Source organism: Protopterus annectens, chromosome 2.part0, assembly GCF_019279795.1.
Source record: "Protopterus annectens isolate FY-2018-M chromosome 2.part0, PAN1.0, whole genome shotgun sequence".
Lineage (NCBI taxonomy): Eukaryota > Metazoa > Chordata > Ceratodontiformes > Protopteridae > Protopterus > Protopterus annectens.
Window position 1 is genome coordinate 1,987,054,703 of NC_056728.1, and position 18,028 is coordinate 1,987,072,730.

An 18,028-nucleotide genomic window follows, 5' to 3' on the forward strand; every position below is an offset into this window, starting at 1 on the left:
GTATTCCCCCCATTATTGGCTTTGTTCAGGTGTTTTGTGCCAAGAGGTTGACAGCTATGCTGAGAACTGAATTCACTAAATGGTAGCCATTTAAGTTTGTCTTCCTCTCTTTTACAAAACAGCTGATTTGGCATAGTGGTATGTTTCTCTGACTGTTTTGCACAGGGTCCCTGGGTTAAAGATGTGGCAGTGAAATGTATGGTGGTAACAGCATTTTATTCTAGCAACTTTCCAACATTATACAAGCAATGTTTAAAATTTGTCCCTGTTTTTTGGGCTTTTGCCCCCACCCCCAGTAAATTTCGGCTTTTTCCATATTTCTTGTGCTGCAGAGTTCAGAGACACAACTGCATGTTGAGTAGATTTTACAAGGAGCTGAGAGCTGCAGAGGAACAAAACTTTAGTGCTGCTTAATCTGAGTCTGCTTCCATTAATAGCACAACAGGTAGTGTACTTGCTTTTGATGCAGAAGGCTGTGGGTTCTACTCCCACAGTAGATAGATGCATTGCTGATACTGTACTGTGTTGTAAAGTGGGTGGATGCTGCAGTCCTTTTTGGCAAAGATACCTAGAGTAGTAACTATGAACCTGAACCTGTTATCAGTTTGCCATACAGTCCCTATTGCGATATTACTAGCTTATTTTTTTAATGCATGCAACATAGGCAATTTATTCCTCAAGGGCAACAGGCACTTTATTTGCAGATGAATAAACGGTGACATATAAAGTTGTTTGCTAGCAGCAACCTCTTCATTGTTACAGACTTCTTTAATGTGTAATTATTTAGATGACTTTTACTACTTTAGAGATTGTGCATATTTACTGATACTGGTGGACTGTAGAAGGTTGAGTAGACTTTTATGATGGAAATGTTCTGAATTGGATAGTTTTGTCACTGGTGCATGCATTTTGTTTCATTGTTTACTGGAAAAATGTTCAAAACAATAAATTTAAAATGCCGTCTAACAACTATACTGTATTGTACAAGGAATATAATTTAGTAGAATCAGGAAGGTGTATCAAAGAGCACATGTATGTTTCATGTGCAAGGGGCCTATGATTTGAAAACAGCCCAAATTTAATCTTTATCTGCCACTAGCAAAATGTATTTTCTTTGAATGTGGGTTTCAATGCTGTTTCATTGAATGCGAGTTTCAAGGGCAGAGAAGTTTTTAATGCTAAGCCTGTTTTCATTGTGAGACTGCGTTGCTTTGTTTAGGAGATGTCTTAGTGTTTGTGCTGTAAAATGCAAAATAAAACTTTCGAATGAAATCCAAATCATCATAGAACTAAAGCAGCTGAACTATACCTCCCAACTGTCCAGATTTTCACAGAATTAATAGCTTTTTGCTTCTTATTTTTGGTTTGTTCCTCATAATATTTGTGGTTTTCTGGAAAATCATTTAGGAATGAAGTCACTAAATAATGACACACTGAGTTTCAGACTTCATAACCTTCAGAAAAATGCATGCTAAAGTAAGACCTGTTATTCTATCAACTGTCTCAGTTTATACAAGAGCAATTTTTAGTAATGTTTATATGTTCCCCCAATATATTTGGCCTTGTCCAGATTTATTGCATTAACAGGTTGAGAGGTACATGCAAATAAATTGCTTTATAGAATTAGGCATAGCCAAACCTCTCAAGTGTCCCCAGATTTGGCTCAAAATGTTACTCTTCCCCTAATAATCCCTCCGCAAAATAGCAATTTTGGAAGAAAAATTGGAGGGTTTACAATTAAGAAGCAACTGTAATAATCAGAGTTATAGATTACTTTTATTTCAGAAATGCATGTAGATTATTTTATTTTGTCAGCTGCTCAAGTTAGCAGTACTGTTATTAAAAAAGTGTCCCTTCTTTGACAGGTTCCCAGCTGTATTGTGTGGCTATTTTATATTTTTGCATCACATTTTTGGTCCATTTTTCATAAAATTGTTTTTTGGCAAATTAGTGGTAAATCATTAAAGACTGAATTTAGAAAATAATGACAGACATTTGAGTTTCAGATTTCATATCCTTCAGAAAATTCATACTAATGCAAAACCTACTGTTCTATTATCTTTCTAAGTTTATAAGAGCAATATTTAAAAATTGTCCTTATTTTTGGGCCTTGTCCCACTTCTATGTATGGCTTTGCTCTGAGGGTGAGAGGTATGACAAATGTGTCAGGGCCATCACAGTCAGCCAGAGACATTTCAAATTGTGACATACTTGTTGCACCCCACTCCCCCATGTAGTGACTCTGGATGTGTCCAAGCAAGGCAAGGAGCAGTTATGCAGTGTAAATGTGCAGGATATCCCCCCATTCAGTATAAATGTGCAGAGTATTCCCCCATCCAAGGTAGACACAAGTACTACAGTGGCTTTTCATCTGTTCTTGATTTTGCAGAATGGTCTGGTTTCTGTCATATTTTTGTACTGTTGATTTATGCTTATTACTCAGAAAGTACCTGTTGCTCTGTATTTTAAGTAGCAATGCTTTAATGACCATCAGGTAAGCTTGTCTGAGATTATAACATGCAAGTAAGCTTTAATAAGCATACTGTTAAAGAATTGCCAACATTGAAGCCTTTCTGTTGTTGCCATGCAGAGAATACGTTGGGTATTGAAATGCATATGACAGTATTTGTAATAAAGGACAGGATTACATTATTTTAAAAAGCTCATTACACTTGTTGGAGACTTCCAGTGATCTCTGAGGGCTTTACCCGTAAACTAAATGGAATGCCATTCACGTGTGGTCCATAACCTGTACAGTAATCCTTTAAGCAATCTATCTTGAGCTTGTTTGCTTTTCATTTTTTACTTTGATCATGTTTTCCCCATGAAACAAGTAGATAGTTGTCAGGCAGCAGGTCTTTTTTGGATAAGAAACATTTTTACAAGTGGGGGCATCACAGAGATTGCTACCTTCAGCATGTTACTTGGTACTTTAATAAAGGTGAATATAAATTATAATTAGAAGTGCAGTGCAAGGAGAAGCAGTTTGAGTTGAGTGCTGCTTGTTTTTCTTATACTTGATTTTGACTGGCATTCCAGTAATGTATTTAAAAAGTCATTTAATTTTTCATGCCTCACAACCTTTTTGTTTCCATCTAGATATTAAGTAAGCTGTCAAGCAGCCAATGCATTGAAATATTTTTATTCTTTTACATTTCTTTTGTTTTGATTGGACTCTCATAATGAGGGTTTGGCACCCAGGGCAGCATATTTAATTAAAGTTTAGTTTTTGTGGTTTTGAGCATAGCTTCTCCCCTTTCTAGTTGTCCGCACCCCTTCCCATTGATCCCACCCATTCGGCTATCTCCTGCAGCACCCCTTTGATTTGAAGTCACCAGCCGTCACTGGTAGTAGGTGTGTTAACCATGAAATAATATAACAGACTGCTAATGCACTTTTTCTATGAACAGCTTAACCCTAGCAGGGGGCAGTTTCTCATAAAAAATCTTCCCTCAGCATGTGAGACACAGTGGAATCATATTTATTTTTATCCATAATGACTATAGGCCCTCCCTTATTGGCAGGCCTGACTACTATTGTGTCATTTTTCTGTAAATCCAGTAAAGCTTCATGCTCTGATTTTGTTAGATTACAAGACTTTTGCCCCTTGTAATGTTTATGCCTATTAAAATAATTCAATTTATAGGTTCATAGGTGTGTACTAGGCTAATGGCCCTGGAACCATTACAAGCCTAGCCCATAGGATTACCCTGGCACTGTGCCACCCAACCTTAGTTCCTAGTGCCTTTGTTGTGTAGAGCCACTGAAGTGATCCCCGGGGTGAATTTTCTATTTCCCATCCACTCATCAAGATTTCTTTTAAAGAGGGCCAGTGAGGTGCTCTACTTGACATGTATGGGAAGTCTATTCCATAGCATGGGCAGTCTCTGAGTTATGAACCTGTCCGTCCAGCATGTTCTGTTGATTGTAGTAGTGAGGCTGAGGTCTCTGGAGCATGTGGTTGTGGAGGGATTGTGATTTCTTTAGATGTAGCATTTATAACAGGGTTTGGTCAGACATGGCTTTGTAAATCAAACAGAGATCGCCTCTAAGCAGGCGATATGAGACAGAGAATAGTTGGACTTTTTTTATTCTCTCCATATAGGACAAGTGTTTAAGGCCTAGGATCCTCTTTGCGAGGTACTTTTGCAGCCTTTCCAGTTGTTTCAGGTGTCTAGTGAGGTACATACCAAAGGGGCGTTGTACTCTATGATTGGCCTAATGAGGGAAGAGTAGAGGGAGACAATGACCTGTTTCTTCTTGAATGCAAAACCCTAAATAATGAAATGTGCCACATAGAAGGACTTTCTGACCACAGTGGCAATGTGGTGGTCAAAAGAGAGGTTGCTGTCAACCTGTGTTCCCAGATCTCTTATAATGCCTTCTGTGTTCAGTGGACTACCATCAATGTAATTCAAGGGAACCGGATTTTTCCCAAAGGGGAGAAAGACACATTTTTTGGCATTGAGCTTAAGGCCATGGTTCTGACACCCGTCGTTGGTCTCATTGAGGCCTTTCTGTAGGATGTTAGCATCACTTGGGGAGTTAATAATAGCTCACAATTTGCAATCATCTGTGAACATTGTCAGCCAGAGTCCCTTTGTGTTGGCCTGAACTTCAGAGAAGTAGATACCAAACAGGAGAGGACCCAGGACTGAACCCTGTGGGTCTCCACTCGTGACTGGTCGGCAGTCTGACTTGGAGTCAGATACTTTCACACTGTAGGTTTTATCTGTGAGCCAGTTTCCAGCCCACCTAGTGATATAGGGGTTGATGCTTAGCTTAGTAAGTTTTTCTATGACTCCTGAGTGGGGAATGGTATCAAATGCCTTGGCCAGAGCAAGGTAAGCTGTATGAACCAGCTTACCTTCATCCACAGCTCTGGTGACTGACTCAAAGAAGTCAACCAATTTGAGCAGGCATGACCTACCCTTCACAAAACAAAACTGTGTAGGATCCAGAGTTTGGATATTCCATATATCCTTGTTTATTAGTTCCATGATGATGTGTTCCATAGCTTTACATATCAGACTTGTCAGGCTAATGGGGCAATAGTTCCCTGGGTCTGTAGTTGCTCCTCCTTTGTGGAGAGGGATGACTGTAACAGTGCGCCATTTGATGGGGACAAAGCCTGAGGTGAGGCTGTGACTGAACAGGGCACACAGGTGAGGTGCCAGTTCACTCTGTAGTTCATGTAGAACACAGCCAGGGATACTGACAGGTCCCATAGAAGCTTTATTCTTGGCCTTGGGCAGTGCTGTTTTAACCTGTGCAGCAGTAATACTGGGTGCCTTCAATCTACTGGTATTGTGATTGGTCATTTGGGGGGTGGGGTAAAGTTAGTACTGAATCTGTTTGCAAGTATATTTGCAATATCTGTTGGCTCAGTATAGGAGATACCATTGTGCAGTAGCTCAGAGAAAATCTGGGTATTGCCATGGAGATTCTTTACATAACTATAGAAGGCCTTGTGGTTGTCTTTACTATCTGCTGCAATTCTGTTTTCATAGCTAGCTTTAGAGGATTTGATGAGGGATCTCAACTTTTTGCTGAGGCTGATAAGAGAGTCTTTCCAGTCTTGGGACTTCACCTTATCCTGTATCAGTTTCCTCCTTCTGTTGTAGAATTTGTTTATGGCAGGGGACCACCAGATTGGCTTCCTTTTTTTTGAGGAGAGCATCTTAGTTCTATTGGATATGGCGAGATCCATGCATTTGTGTACGTGTTTGTACATTGCATTGGTGTATGATACGGCGGGCATGCATCTATTCTCCATTTGCATGGGTGCCGTGAAGTTAGCCACCTATGTTTTTAGGAGCCCAAAGTTAGCTTGCTAGAAGTTTTTCATGATGGATACCTTTGTTGGGGGGGAGTGGGAGGGATGTGGATTTGCAAAGTGATTAGCCTGTGATCAGATCTAACCAGGGAGGAGTTGACTATTGGTGTGGAGCAAAGGTCGCCCATGTTTGTAAATACCAGGTCAAGGATGTTGCTACCTCTAGTGGGGGTAAGAATGAGTTGGTCCAGGGCATTGGAATTAATGAATTCCAGAAAGCATTGGGCAAGTGTATTGGTACATAAGTATGTTTTCTCAGTTAATGGAGGGGTAGTTGAAGTTGCCCAGTATAAGAGTATTAGGTTGGACCCTAATATTCTCCAGGGTGCTTAAGAATGTGGAGTGTGAATCTTGGGACATGGCTGGGGACCTATAGCAGGCTATGACCTGAGTCACTGTCTTACCCAATGTTAGCTGCACCTGAAGAGTCTCAGATGCATTATGTTGGGCTACCAGTCTTGAGGTGTGTGTATCCTTTATGAATATAGAGACACCACCGCCTTTGGAGCTTTGGTCCAATTTCTGGGGCCGAAAGGTGTGGAATGAGTTGTAGCCTGGTAGTGCAGGGGTGCTTTCTGCTGCCTTGAACCATGTCTCTGTTACAGCACAAATGTTGATGTTCTCCATTTTAAGGAGTACTTAGAGTGAGTGCATTTTGAGATTTAGACTTCTAGTATTGAGCAGCATAACCCTCAGATTACATTTGTTTGTAGCTGTTACTGTGGTAATTTGGTCTTTGGAACACCACCTAAAAAAGGCACTATAGGGGTGGCAAGAGCCTTGGCCAGTATCCGGAACCCCAGGGGTGACAGATGTAGGCCATCTCTGGCAAAGCATCGAGGTCTGTCAGTCATGTCATCCCAGGCAGACAGATACTGGATCCCCTTAGAATGACACCAGAAACTTAGCCAATTGTTGAAATCAATCATTTTATGCTTGTACTGTGGTATCATTCTGGGTGATGGTAGGATTCTGCTCAGGGCTAGGGTCATACCCACCTGGGCTACATAATCCGAGAGCTCCTCCATGTCTCTTTTCATGTAGTCCAGGGAGGTACGTCTCAGGTCATTCACACCCACATGTACAATGACAGAGTCATATTTGTGCCTGTTGTTGAGGGACCTGAGTGCGTGCGTTATGTGGCAGATCCTGGCACCTGACAGGCAGCTGACTGTTACTTTCTCCTAATTCAACCTAGTGAGTGGGACATCAGTGTGCCTCACTATCAAGTCACCTGTGACTAGTGTGTTGGGCATGCTGTTTTGCCTCAGAGGCTTTGGCTGAGTGGCACACTGTTTAGGAGAGTTATGTGTCTCGTGATTAGTGTTGTGTTGTGGTGGTCAAGTGCATTTCTGCCTTGGAGGTCTCTGCTGCTTGTTTATTTATGTTGGTTGTTAGTATTCACAACATGTTTGGCCAGGCCATTACTTCTGGTTTATTTGCCTATGTGATAAATGTGTTCTCTAATCCTCTCCTTGAGTGTACGGTCTGTTTTTCCCAATATAAATTTAAGTTTATGGCCCTTGCTAGGAGTTTTAAGAGTAAAAGGTGGGAGGACATATGTAATAATACAGAGGAAATGGAAGCTAGATGGATAGTCTTACTCAGAGCTGACATGGGACATGGTCTCAATGAACAAATACCACTGAAACCAAGTTAAAGGCCAGACCTCTACATAGGTAAAGTGGTTGTTCTTAAGAATATGTACTTTAATAATGTTTTTATAGTGCTCAAAATATATAAGAAATATTTTATGATTATATTTTTATCATTTTCTTTGAATATTTAGTTATTTTGAGGTTACCATATAGCTTTAATATTTTATAGTAATGGAGTGTATATAGACATGTGATGTATTGTTGCCATGTGATGCATTCAGCAATGTTTAACAGTATGACTAGTTTCAGTTTGTTTTTATGCATCTGAAGAAGTAGATATGAAATCTCTTCTGCCTGATTAAAGCTTTATAACCTGGAGCCTATCTTCTGTCCTCCTGTTGTTTTTGGATGTTTAATAAATTGTACAAACATTAGATTGAGGTTATATGTGAAGCATTAATGATATATGCTAAATAGGAAAGTTTACTTACGCAAGCATTTCTGACACATTGCTTGTAATAAACATATTTAACATCATTCCCCGGGATTCAAGAAGCTCGGCGCAAGGACGGTCTTAGCCTTGCGCTGAGCGTCCTCACTACAGATGGTGCAGCAGCGCCATATGAATATGTATGAGGGTGCGTCACCACACCCTCAACATGCACAGAAAATGTGTGCGAGTGCAGGGGGCGTGTACAAGTGCTCTACGGAGGTGTAAACATGGCCCAATACTTGGAAAACCTACTATGCCTACTAGTAGAGCCCGCCCCTAATAGTAAGTCAGTAAGTCAGTGTCCGTGGATACCGAAATGTATGCTAAGCATATAAGAGTGTCCACAAACAGTGAAATAAAATCTAAGTAGTAAACACACAAGCACGTAATGGAATGTAGAGCCCTGTCCCTAGAACTGTCACAATTAGATTCCCTGTCGCCGTGTCCCTGTTATACTTTCGAATTGCAGCAATCCTGAAGGTGTAAGCAAAGCGCAGTGTGTCTGCATGTCGCCACCCTCTGCCGAGCGTAGCTTACACATCATATTTATTCAAATAGAGAAAAACATGCATAATCAATGTAAGTGTCAATAGTGTAGTGTTTAGAGCATCCGCCTATCAAAACAGGCAGTCACGGTTCAAGCCCAACAATAGCACATATCATTTTCCATGTGGAATGAATGTCGTTTTGCCGTAAAACCGACATAAGAGTATCACATGAGATATGTAACTTAAATATAATTCAAGCAAAGTGGCACTGTCATAATGAATTAGGTACTAGTAAGCAGGTGTAAGCACAAATAAGCAGCAGTAAAAACATATAAGTACCAGTATGCAAGTCTGAGTGCACTTGCTTGGGTCTAAGCAGTGCCCAGCATGGGAAATATATAGAAGTATATACAGATATATAATATATATACATATACATATATATATATATATATATATATATATATATATATATATATATATATATATATTTATGAAGAAAGAACGATGTAACAATAAAGCATACAAAAGGAATGAGAAGTGAATCAACAGCAACCCCAGTATTATATAGCGCTGTCAGCGTATGTCATATCCAGCTGGGCCGGAGTGAGAAAATCACTGCTACTCACACCACAGGCAGGATATTACCATTGGGAGTAACATTGTTGATTTGCTAAGTCTACTTTACACACAGAGGGTAGTCCCTGGTGGGACTACCCAAAAATTGATAGACCATTTGGCCTTCCTACCATTACACAAGCAAGGGCAGGTATGTTCAAGGACTAAATGGTGGGAGAGCCTGAGAATACATGGGTTGGGACAACATATGTGTAGGGCCCCTAATGCTCTGGAGAGGGCAATCTGTGGAGGTGTGTCATGGCTGTGATAACAAGTGGACAATGGATGGTATGCGTGTATTTTGAACACGGGCGGGGTGAAGGAACTATGGGTATGAAATTATGGAGCCAGGTGTGCCAAGGTTGGATGGGCTAGTGCTAATTGGACTGCCCGGTGGAGGTCAGCGAGTTTGTTATAGGTATATATGCATACACACATGCAGACATCAATATGCAGAAGTACATTCTCTGTAACACATTCATTCCATTTGCAGACATAAATAACATGAATGTGCCCTTACAAACCTCGACAGTAGATAGAATAATAGGTTGTGCAGAAGAGAGACAGGATGAAACTGCTAAAATGCAGAAGTGTGTACAATGTCTGAAGTCAGTGCTGTGCTGAAAATAATCAAATGTGAGGACTTCCCAACACATGGAATCATTCCTGAGATCTGCTTGCTACGGCAATGCCAATTACTAAACTGGTCTATTTGTAAAAGAAATGCACCAAACACATACATAATTAGGCTCTCATGTGTAACGTGTGCATTACCACATAGTCATACATATTAATTTATTGTAGTATCATGTTAACGAGAGTAAGGATGTAATGAAGTATAGAGTCTCATCTTGACATAAACACATGCATGTCCCATGTGGGACAACCCAAAAATTGTGAATAGTATTCTTTTGGTCGCTCACATCACCAATGTTTGTGGACTAAACATTTGTGAGTCCTGAGGATACATGGAGTGAGTCAACCGATGGGATGGGTCTATAGGAGTAGGGAGTGGCCAATGTGTAGTGGTGTGGATACACCACGAATCCAACTGGAGAATGGATGACAGCAGTGTTAGGGAGGCATTGGGGTGTGTGTTTGGGGAGCCAGGAGCCATGGGTATATGGGTATATATGCAAATGAATCAGCACACCAATAGCGTAGTATTGGTTAGAGCAACCCCCTAATGAACAGACATTCCCGTACCGAACTCCACTGTATCACATACCATTTACCACCGGTAATCCGTACATGAACATATTGCAACATCTGTCCACTGTATAACCTGCAACATGTCAATTAAAATTAATTGGAGTGAAGTGTCAGTGTCATAATGAATAAGGCACTAGTAAGCAGGTCAGGCATATATAAACATCAGTAAGCATGTGTAAGTGCATTTGCGTGGGGTATGTATTGCTTTACAGACACACACATTTTATATATCTATATATATCTATATATATATATATATATATATATATATATATATATATATATATATACATATATATATATATATATATATATATATATATATAGATATATATATATATATATATACACACACAGATATACTGCTATGATAGGAAACAGCACACAAGAATGACATATGTTCACAGGCTATGCCAATGGAAGTGAGGAGCCCAAGCAAGAAACATGAAACACGTAGCATGACCTTCCAACCCCCAGCCGGACACGGCAAACATACACACAAACAATGTAAAGAGTCCACTGCTCCCCAGACCACAGGCAGGAAACAACCAGGGGAGTACACAGTGCACCCGTGAATTCTAATCTTTGAACACAGACTGGAGCGTCCCTTGCGAGACACCCCAAAAATTGCCAAGACCAAAAGAAGGTGATAGACTGGCCATTCTGGCTGGGGTGCATACATACTCGGAATACAAGGGTGGGAAACCCTGATGACCCATGGGCCGAGACAACTGTATGAAATGGGCCCTGTGAAGTGGACAGTGGGCAGCATGTAGTGGTGTGTCCAGAACAGACCATTACCCAGAGTAAGGATGGGTGCTGTTGAGGAGGTGTGGGTGGGGGAACCATGGGTAGCTACTTATGGGTCTAGGTGTGCAAGTGTTGGCTATGTGGGCCTATATGGACAGCCCTAGGGATGTAAACAAATGTGCTCATTGGGCAGAGGCATCACCACCCAATGAGCAGCCACACCCACTACGAGTCCCACTGCAGCAAAGTGTAATCTATATGGCAAGGAATGGAATAACCAGATGTAGACGTATATATGCAGAGGTATGTGTGTGTGTATATCTACCCATAGTGACATAGAGATAAGCCTCTCCATCTCCGTAGTACAAATGTATACATACAGAGACAGAATACAGATACATACCCACATATAAATATATACATATGCAGACACCCATAGACCCATATGTTGTGAGATATGTATATATATATATATATATATATATATATATATATATATATATATATATATATATATATATATACACATATATATATAAAACAGCAAAATATAAATATACATGTATGCATACATATACAGATATATCTGTATATAGTAATGTAAATAGATATATATATATATATATATATATATATATATATATAAAACTGTAAATATATACATCTATATAGCTAGGATATAACCCAGCCACTGGGGATGCACAAGCCAGTGCATTTCTTTGTGCTGGTCCCAAGCCTGGATAAATGGGGAGGGCTGTGTCACAAAGGGCATCTGGCATAAAATTTTGCCAAATCATACATGCAGACGACAGTACAGAAATACATACCGGATCAGTCGAGTCCCAGGTTAACAACGACCGCCACCAGTACTGTTGGCCAACAGGGTGCTGGTGGAAATTGGGCTACTGTTGGCCGAAGGAGGAGAAGAGGGGGAAGGCATGCCCAAAGGCAGGTAAAGGCTAGGACTGTGATAGTGAGGGTTGGAACTTTGAATGTTGGCAGTATGACTGGTATAGGGAGAGTGCTAGCTGATATGATGGACCAAAGGAAGGTTGGCATATTGTGTGTGCAAGAGACCAGATGGAAGGGGAGCAAGGCTAGGTGTATCGGTGGTGATTTCAAATTGTTTTATCATGGTGTGGATGGGAAGAGAAATGGCGCAGGCATTATCCTGAAGGAACAGTATGCTAAGAGTGTGAAAAGAGTGTCGGATAGAGTGATGTTTATGAAGCTGGAAATTGATGGTGTAATGACGAATGTTGTTACTGCATATGCTCCACAAGTTGGGTGTGCGATGGATGAGAAAGAAAAATTTTGGAGTGAGTTGGATGAAGTGGTGATGACTGTACCCAAGGGTGAGAGACTGGTGATTGGAGCAGATTTCAATGGGCATGTTGGTGAAGGGAACAGAGGGGATGAGGAAGTGATGGGTAGGTATGGTGTTAAGCAAAGGAATGCAGAAGGTCAGATGGTAGTGGATTTTGCAAAAAGGATGAACATGGCTGTGATGAATATGTATTTTAACAAGAGGGTGGAGCATAGGATGACATACAAGAGTGGAGGAAGATACACACAGGTGGATTATATCTTGTGTAGAAGGGCCAGTCTGAAGGAGATTGGAGACTGTAAAATGGTGACGGGGAAAGTGTAGTTAGGCAGCATAGGATGGTGGTTTGTAGGATGACATTGGTGATCAAGAAGAGGAGGATGAGTGTGAGGGCAGCACTAAGGATCAAATGGTGGAAATTGAAAAAGGGTAATTGTGAGGTGATGTTCAGGGAAGAGTTAAGACAGGCAATGGGTGGCAGTGAAGAGTTACCAAATAGCTGGGTAACTACAGCAGAGCTAGTAAGAGAGATGGCTAGAAAGGTGCTTGGTGTGACATCTGGAAAGAGGAAGGAAGACAAGGAGACCTGCTGGTGGAATGAAGAAGTACAGGAGAGTATATAGAGAAAGAGGTTGGCGAAGAAGAAGCGGGATTGTCAAAGAGATGAAGAACGTAGACAAGAGTATAAGGAGATGAGGTGCATGGCAAAGAGAGAGGTGGTGAAGGCTAAGGATAAGGCGTATTTATAGTTGTATAAAAGGTTGGACACTAAGGAGGGAGAAAAGAACCTGTACCGATTGGCTAGACAGAGGGACTGAGCTAGTAAAGATGTGCAGCAGGTAAGGGTAATAAAGGATAATGAGGGAAACATACTCACAAGCGAGGAGAGTGTGTTGAGCAGATGGAAAGAGTACTTTGAGGGGTTGATGAATGAAGAGAATGAGAGTGAGAGAAGGATGGAGGATGTGCGGATAGTGAATCATGAAGTGCAGTGGATTAGCAAGGAGGAAGTAAGGATAGATATGAAGAGGATGAAGAACGGAAAGGCTGTTGGTCCAGATGACATACCTGTGGAAGCATGGTGGTGTTTAGGTGAAATGGCAGTGGAGTTTTTAACTAGATTGTTTAATGAAATCTTGTAAAGTGAGAGGATGCCTGAGGAATGGAGAAAAAGTGTTTTGGTACCGATTTTTAAGAATAAGGGTGATATGCAGAGCTGTAGTAACTACAGAGGGATTAAACTGATCAGTCACAGCATGAAGTTATGGGAAAGAGTAGTGGAAGCTAGATTAAGAAGGGAGGTGATGATTAGTGATCAACAGTATGGTTTCATGCCATGAAAGAGCACTACATATGCGATGTTTGCTTTGAGAGTGTTGATGGAGAAGTAGAGAAGGTCAGAAGGAGTTACATTGTGTCTTTGTGGATTTAGAGAAAGCATATGACAGGGTGCCTAGAGAGGAGTTGTGGTATTGTATGAGGAAGTCGGGAGTGTCAGACAAGTATGTAAGAGTGGTACAGGATATGTACGAGGGTAATGCGACAGTGATGAGGTCTGCGGTGGGAGTGACGGATGCATTTAAGGTGGAGGTGGGATTACATCAAGGATCAGCTCTGAGCCCTTTCTTATTTGCAATGGTGATGGACAGGTTGACAGACGAGATCAGACAGCAGTCCCCGTGGACTATGATGTTTGCAGATGACATTGTGATCTGTAGTGAGTGTATGGTACAGATGGAGGAGACCCTGGGGAGGTGGAGATATGCTCTAGGGAGAAGAGGAATGAAGGTCAGCAGGACTAAGACATAATATGCATGTGTGAATGAGAGTGGAGATAGAGGAATGGTGAGGATGCAGGGAGTAGAGGTGGGGAAGGTGGATGAGTTTAAGTACTTGGGATCAACAGTTCAGAGTAATGGTGAGTATGGAAGAGAGGTGAAGAAGAGAGTACAGGCAGGATGGAGTGGGTGGAGAAGAGTATCAGGAGTGATTTGTGACAGACGAGTACCAGCAAGAGTGAAAGGGAAGGTCTACAAGAGGGTAGTGAGACCAGCTATGTTATATGGGTTGGAAACAGTGGCATTGACATAAAGGCAGGAGTCAGATCTTGACGTGGCAGAATTGAAGATGTTAAGATTTTCACTGGGTGTGACGAGGATGGACAGGATTAGGGGTAAGTATATTAGAGGGTCAGCCCAGGTTGGAAGGTTTGGAGATAAAGCCAGAGAGGCAAGATTACATTGGTTTGGACATGTGATGAGGAGGGATGCAGAGTATATTGGGAAAAAGATGCTAAGGATGAAGCTGCCAGGTAACAGGAATAGAGGGAGGCCTAAGATAAGGTTTATGGATGTGGTGAGAGAGGACATGCAGGTGGTTGGTGTGACAGAGCAAGATGCAGGGGACAGGAAGAAATGGAACCAGTTGATCTGCTGTGGTGACACCTAAAGAAGAAGAAGGAGATATAGCTAGGATATGATAGACCAGTTACGAGTAACATATGTTCACAGGCCGTGCATATGGGGGTGAGGGTTCCAACAAACAAACGTGCAACACATAGCATCAATCCCCCCAAACTCCCAGCTAGGCCAGTGAGACAGACACACACACAATAAAGGTAAACACACCACTGCTTCCCAGACCACTGGCAGGATACTACCAGTGGGAGAGACCTGCCAGGTCTAATCTTGAAACATAGACATCAATGTCCCTTGTGGGACACCAAAAATTAATGATCGGAGGCAGTCCTGGTAATGACTTCTCAAATCAGCCTGTAGATGTACATGGACCAGTAGGTTGTGCAAGCCTGATAACCCATGGGTCGACACAATGTACAACATGTGTCCCGACACGGGGGGAGTGGGCAGTGTGTAGTGGTGTGTTTTTATCCCACCTGCACCCACAGGAAGGATGAGTGCTGTAGAGGAGTGGCAGGTGGGGGAACTATGGGTATGCAATTATGGGCCTAGGCGTACAGGTGTTGGCTGGTGCAGTCGTATTAGGACTGCCCCGGGGATGTAAGTAATATTCTGAAATGGGAATAGCTGATGCCCATACCTCTCAACCGCTAAGTGCACATCCACTGGATAGGACATAAACCATTGGGGGAACAAATAGGACCATACCTTTGAACTGTCCCCAATTTCCAGGGACGTCCCAGATTTCAACTCGGTTTCTAACTCTGCCCCACTCAATCCCTGCTAAAACTAGTGACATTTGGGGGAAAGGTGGTGAATTACATGTAATGAGTAATGACAACAATTAATAGTTATAAACATCATTTACCTCCGAAAATGGTATGAATTCATATGCTCTGAGTCTGTCAATGTGTCAGGTTAATAGCACCAATAATTTAAATGTGTCCCTAATGTTATTATGCCGTGTCCCTGATTCAGTTTGTATATTTCTCCAATTGTATGAGAGGTCTGATAGGGACAGAAAGCACATATTCCACTGACAACCTTAGAAAGATGATAGAATATTAGGTATGCAGTAGCATGACTCAGCTGAATGATGTGGGCTCCAAAACCTAATTACTTGTTTGTATTGAAGAGTGTCAGTTCCCATGTATTAGCCAGACAGGTGCAGATTGTAAGAGGAACACACCAATAATATGAATCAAACTCTGGACAGGCCTCGGATTCTGTACAGTCGAACGGCATGCTGTTGCCTAATGGGCAGTCATTCCTGATACTGTAGGCATGTAATTCAATGTAACAGGCATCACAAGGTAATATTGTAGTCCTCACTCCCACGCAGGGGTGTGAGTGTCAGATGCAAAGTGCATTTGCAAGTGCGGGAGCAAGCGGATGTAAGCCTATTTGGCTGCCAGTATGCGAGTATTACACAGGTAAAGCAATGCAGAGGCTAACTGAGTGTAAGAAACTGTAACCAGAAGTTAGCATTGCTTAGCACCATGCAAACCCATGCACACCTGCTCACAACTGCTTTAATGTACCTTAATCACACCGTATCCAATGGCCTTGTTCTGCCCAGCAACAAAATAAACAGCCTCTGCAAGTCTCAAAACCAGGACTCTGCACACACAGCTGTTGTGATTTACCACTGAGCCATGACAGATATACAGACATCGGACCTTATCACAAACATATCATCCAGCACAGTCATTCAACAGCACAGGAAATGTATTCCGTTATGTAGATGCATGTGTGAGTGTTTATGTCCAGCATATAGATACATACATATATATAGATGTATCAGGAACATCCCATGTGACAACAAAGCATTACAAAGGAATGAAAAGGGAAACACCAGCAACACCTGTATTATGTAGTGGGGTCATCCTATGCAATATAAAGACTCCCTCAGACAGACAGACATGTGTCAGTCATACACGCAAACATTTGTACATTGGTCATATACATCACTCTGTGCATGTTATTTACATTAACACAACAGTTCCTGTCCAGTCATTATGTGAGAACAATACTCTTGCAAGGTGCTGTGTTTGACAACATCATCATGATAAAGGTAACTGGGGTAACCATAGAGGGACTGGTAGTGTTGTGTGTACGATGGGGTTGTCTGCATCACATGCACCTGGAATATTTAGGAGTCATGTGCATACTAGGATCGTGCGCCTAAGAGACAGGGGTGAGGACAACTGGAGTATGTTGTAATGCATATTAAAAGGGTTACATGTGTCCAGTGGACAAGTGTGTGAAATGGACAGCTATGTATGGGGCAAATGTTGTTCTAGGAACCGATTGGCCTTTTGTTTCTGTAGGGTGAGAGTGGGATGTGGGGGAAGGAATGTAGGTATGCTTGGGAAGGATAGGCAGGGTAGGATGACAGACAAGACAGCATACAGGGTTGGTATATGACACATGTGGGGGGATACACCTCAGACGGGGAGGGATGCTCGGCATTCACAAGCCCATGAGCCCCCAGATGGAAACAGTGGGCAGAGGTCCCCAGCCATGGGCAGCCACCACTGCACCAAAACAGCTGCAAAGGTGGCAGTGCTGGGGGTTGTCTAGGAGGGGCAGCCTCACCCTGTAAATGTGACACTCTGCCCTTGAGCTGGTGTATCTGGCATCGAAACCCCTTATTGAGCCCCCTATGCACCACGTCCGGAACTGTACAACAGTGGACATGTCCCTGTCTGGACCTGCTCCCAGGGGGGTCAAGCCCCATCCTCAGTGGTGCTACCACCAGAAGGTGGTGCAGAGCCAACAGAGGTGGAGGTCCAAGGCTAGGCCCCAGATGTTCTGGTGCTCAGTGCCATGGCCAGCTGAAGTGGGACAGGAGGTTCTGCCGGGACCTCCAAACCCATACAGCCTATGGTGCTGCAGTTTAAACACAGATATGGCTTAGTAATAGTCAGCAGCATTCAGGATTACTTACAACAGCATGCATAGATATGACCATCAACGCAACACAACAGATGGTATACATTTGCAGAGAGAGCACAACTACATGACATTTGTACAACGTGTATAAGACGTGTGACTGCAGCTATGAACAGTGGCCCATTATTGGCATGTCACTGAGAACCCTAGACAGTGTCTGTCATGCCAGTGTTTCATGTGACATATGTCCAGTAAGGAATGCGATGGCAGTAACTCATCACTATCACCATGTACTGGCTGCAATCCTCACACTATGCTCCTGCTGTTCACAGATGTGTGTTCAGTGAGTAACACAGGAAACAAATGGTTCCACACACTGACCAGTCCACAGATG